The sequence below is a fragment of the Coloeus monedula genome, assembly GCF_965178545.1.
Source record: "Coloeus monedula genome assembly, chromosome: 15".
In the NCBI taxonomy this organism is placed as follows: Eukaryota; Metazoa; Chordata; class Aves; order Passeriformes; family Corvidae; genus Coloeus; species Coloeus monedula.
Window position 1 is genome coordinate 12,868,781 of NC_138795.1, and position 5,276 is coordinate 12,874,056.

Sequence of the window (5,276 nt, forward strand, 5' to 3'; positions counted from 1 at the left end):
CTGATTCTGTTAGCAATAAATCCACTTTGTAACTTTAAGTTAAGCCTGTTTTGCCTTTGAAGTGTTTTCTCCCGGTCCTTATCTCAACTAGTGAAGTCTTCATTAATTTTTTTTCCCTCTCTCCTCTGCCCAGCTGTGGCAGGGGAGGGTGAGCGGGAGACTCTCATGGGTGCCTGGCATCAGGCCAGTGTCAAACCATGACAGATGGCAAAACCAGAGATGATTTCTTGCAAGGTAAATGTTCTTGTTTGCACATTGAAGGCAGGCTTGCACCATCTGAGTGGATGAGGGGCCAAACGGGGACAGCTGATGATGAGAACTCATAAGACTGGCTGGACAAAAAGCATTGTGCAAGTTAGTTGATGCAAGTTGGCAGTTGCTGGTGCACTGGGATAGTCCACCCAAGAAGGTGTAAAGCTTTTGAGACTCCAGAGAATTGTTAACCAAACAGGTGTGTCATGAGCTCAGCTCTCATGGTGAGCCAGATAGAATGCGGTACTGCACGTGGCCAGTGCTCAGGGAGGGCTACAATTTGATGCCAGATGGATAAACATCTGCTCCTATGGACAATGCTCTTACTGTTCTTTGGAGCCCCATGTTGTTCTACCAGTTTCTGTTGCCCTTGCAACCTTGTGATCTTGATGGAAGACCTTATCATGGCTAATCTTACAGGTCTCAGTCATATCCTTATTATCGATGTCCTATGCTGTTGTTGTGCCTTTTATACAGCTCCTTCTGCCTCTTGGGTTTGCATTAATCTGCTCTTAAAAATGCTAAAAGCAAAAAGCCAAAGCTACCTAATACAGAGGGTTTCATGTCTGCAGTTCTCTGACACGATAAAAAAGTCAGACAAAGCCTCTGTCTTGAACCTAAAGCTGATGTAATTTTGCCAGATTTTGAAGTGGCTTGACACCATTTTGTGCTACCTTTGAATTTCTTCTTGAGGGAATCTGAATATGTCAATACCACAGTGTCCTGTGTTTTTTTCAGTGGTTATTATCTTCCTTCTGCATATACCCAAGTTACTTCCAGAGAAGCTGAACCAATGTTCAACATTCCTATAATTTAATATATTAAAGAATTGTTAGTACTGTCTAAAAGATTGTTTTCTTCCCCATGTCCTTTGGCTAAAGGGAATGGAAATAAATAGTGTTTTTTTTGAAAACAGAAACCTTAATTTATTTCTTTACATTTTCAAGGCTTTGAATGTTTTCCTTTCCCCCCCGACGTCTTTAACAAAAGGTGACAAAGATGTCTAAGGTTAGATGTTGCCACGATACTAAGGAGGTAGAAATCTTTGTGTTGTAAAATCAAGAGTGTGGTCTTAGTGTTTAATATTGGATAGTTACAGGGTCATATTGGCATGTTCTGCTTTTTTGGGCCTTTTTAAAACATGAAAGTTAATGCAACAGTTCTTGGGAATGAAAGATGTAGTAATGGGCAAAATGGGCTATATATACTGTCCCCCTTTGTAAATATATTTTTTTCTGTAGGTTTCAGATAACCTATGACAGACAAGAAAAATGTGTATATTGTATACTGCATATGAACTAAAGAGATCAGCTGAGTACTGGATGTAATTTTTTTAAGACATCACTCCAGAAGTCTTTATTATGGCTAATTTATCCTTCATTACCATCTTGCTACAGCTTAACTGCTTTCCTGCATGAACTGCTTTGCTTTAATCTAATGTGGATTTCTGTACACTAAATTCAAGTTAGATACATGGACACATCAGAAAATCTGATCCTCCCCTTCTTCTTGTCTGTGACTTTTAGCACAAAGCAAGGTACAGGCAGGATAGAGGGTATGCCTAGGTTCACATATGTGCAGATGAGTTTTCAAGCAAGATGAGAAGGCTCAGGTTCTAAACGACCTTAATTTATCAGTGTAACTCTGTTGCAGTCATCCCACCTGTGTATGCCTAGTGCTCTGTGAAACCCTTGCTGTAGTTTTAAAAATAAGACTGTGATAGTATTTTTCAATCCATTTGTGAAATGGCAGCTCTGAAAATTGCAAACTTTCAGGGGAAAAAATGAAAAATGTTATGCATATCTATATAAAGCAGCATGTGCTTTTGATGATGAAAGACAAACAAAATTCCAAAGGAACTCATGAAGTCTGTCTGACTTTTCAAGGGTGTGGTGATGAGACATATAAAACAGTAGATCTTAACAATTGAAAAATAACCTTAAAATGTTCTCGTAGGTGTAAACAAGAAGACAGAAATCTACTGTTTGAAAAACTTCTGCTACTAAATAGTAATAACAACTTGTCAGCAAAGGTGGATTTGAGAAAATGTGCCAAGATTCAAAAGAAAACTGAGTGATGATCTGTGAAAAAGCAGATTAACACCTAAAGATGCAATTGTTTTGTATATTAGTAAGTTGTATAATCAGAAAAATAACCAGCTGTTTATATTCCTGAGAACTTTGTTCTGGCAAGCAGAGTGAGATCAACAAGCACTTTAAATTTAGGGCATTTGATGGTGCAGTCTTAGGTGAACTTCAGTTAATAATATTGAGGTGTTTATTTTTTATTTATTTATTTTTAATCTGAAGGAACTAGTGGAACACTGCTTTCCTCATGGGAAAAAACTTAAGCTGAGCTGCCTGCTCCATCAGGCTCCCTCTGCTGCAGCAGCCCTGTTGGCAGTGGTCAGATCCACTTCTGAACTGCTGCAGCACCACTCAGCTGAGAATAAAATGAATGCCTTTGGAGCAGGCTGGGGGGGGGAAGGCACAAATCTCAAAATGTGCCATGACTATGATCTTCTTGCACTCCTGTGTTCTTTGTGAGCATCTCTCTCTGCTGCTCACCTGCACTGGCTCCAGCACTTGTGGGCAGGCTCTTAAACAAATAGCCAAGCATTTGCTTTGATTGTAATAATGGCAATAATGTTTTCTCACCGTGAAAAATGTATTAATAATCTGTTGACTTATTGGCTAATGGGAAATATGTGAGTTTGAATGTTGAAACATGATGCTGCCATGTTGAATTCAAGTATCATACCACAAAGGTCAGAAAGGGATATTATTACAGTACCATATATGGGATAATTCCTCAGGATTTAACCGAGTATGTTCTAGGGGAAGAAAATTGATTTGATAAATGGAAACTTATCAGCCAACATTCCATTTATACCGTGTGCTTTTTCAAGCAACATTGCCTGTAGCTGTCTTAGTGTTGAAAAAGAATTGTTGGACCAATACACATTTTCCTGGACAGGCTGAGTGCTTAGGAGTTTACACTGGGGATTAACAAGGAACAGTGATTGCAGTTCTCAAACCAAGATTCATTCTGTTTAGCTCAAGTGCTTAAGGATATGTGTGGATTTGTGGAAGACTGAAACTGTGTTTCTGTCCCAGAAAGTAATTATGTAGGCTATATTGAAAGATCTGTTTTTTAATATGACTTTAAAGCATATTGCACTTGTCCAAAGGGAAAGTTAAAATGGTACATGTGGACTCAAACAGAGCTATTGGGAGAGCAGTATTTTGATCTCTAATAAAGAAAATGAAACAAAGTAGTAAGCAGTAATAAATAGTGTGAGTTATTAGTTTCATACCCAGAGAAACTCAGAAAAGCTGTAGGGTGGATAGGGACAGGAATAGCCAGTGAAGGAAGAGACTGGAACATCAGCTGTCATGTCTGGGAGAGGATGACGTTGATTATATTGTAAGCAATACTAAGCAAGTATTGTAAGTAAGCACTGAATTGTACCTTGAATAGGTAATGAGTTTAATCAACTTTACAGCCCAAGGACTGTGTGAGGAGACAGAATTTCAGGGGCAATCCAATGATGATTATTGTCCAAGTGCTTGAAGGAAGTGATCCTTACCCCTTCAGTATAATTTCCTTCCCTCCTTCAGCTCTTCTGTGGGACTTTCAGAGTTCAGTTGGGTAGGAAACTCCAGTGTTATGAGTTGGATCTCAAGCAGCAGGAAGTGGAATGTGCTTCCATAGAGACTAGTTTTCACTGGAAACCCCAAATTGTTTCCTAACAGATGCCTATCACTTTCCTCTTGTAAATTTAGTAGAAGTCTTGATATAATTTGTTTTCCTCAGATATACTGTGTTTATTTAATCAGCATGACCTTCTGGTAATCTGGAGTGAAACTTCACCTAAGTGAACCGAGATTTTTATTTGAGGGAGTGTTTCTAGGGCAGTCCTGCATCAAGTTTCTCTAAGTCCATTGTTGCAAGGATATTGTTTGACAGTCTAAAGAAGTACAAATTTTTAGATTGTTTTGGAAACCAGTTCCACATGGAGCTTTCAAGAATCCTCTGGAATATCATGCTGTAATATTGAGTATGTTGAGTATGCTACATATGAACATTGAACATACATATGAACATAGTTGAGTAGAAATCTCATTTAGCTCCAAATGACCTACTATCCATTACCTCAAATTGACCAAGCTTTGTTTACAGACTCGCACTACATTTCTTTAACTGGCTGTAATTAAGCATATAGATTAATAAAGAAAGTAGACTGTAAAGCCAGAACTTTAATACAATGGCTCAGTAGCTTTCACCTATTGTTTACACCTGCCTGCAGAAGTAGGAGGAGCATGTATCAGTGAGAAACGAGCTCCAGTCACGTGCTGTGTTCACTTTGAGGACAAAGTGATCTCTGTATTTTTGTCCCTCCTTTATGTCTTTGATGTGAAAGACATGCACTATTCAGGCAAGCTATTTATTACTCTGTTTACTTATTTTCTTTGCTCTCTTTACTGTAAACCTCACCAGCCTTAGTCTGTAGCTGTTGAATAACATAAGGTGTGTTTCAGAGCTTACAACATCTGTAGTCTTTGGGTTGAGATCAGCAGCAATTTTTGTTCATTGCTTACTTCCTCTTGAAGATATGTTTTTAAATAGTATGTGGATACTTAGGCAAGGATTTACTGCATGCAACATAAGTAGCACTGCAGATTCTTTGTAGGAGAAAAGGCCTGAATAGGTTTGCTGCTTTGCCATTTACTCCATAATCTAGGCTACATTCAATTGAAATATTTTTAAACTGGTAGTGACAAAAGATAGTTCAGGAACAGAAGTTCCTGTTCCCTGTCAAGCTCGTGATATTCCACTTCTCTGAAGAAAGTCATAATGGTAGGCATTTTGCAGAATTTCTAGCTGGGGCAGTGCTGGTCTCTCCAGACAATAGTACTCCTTGTAAGAAAAATGCATCTGTCTGCTGGGGAGGTAGAGTCAAGTGAGGAGAATATGTCACCAGACATTCACCAGAGGGCTGAAGCAACTAGTTCTACATTTTC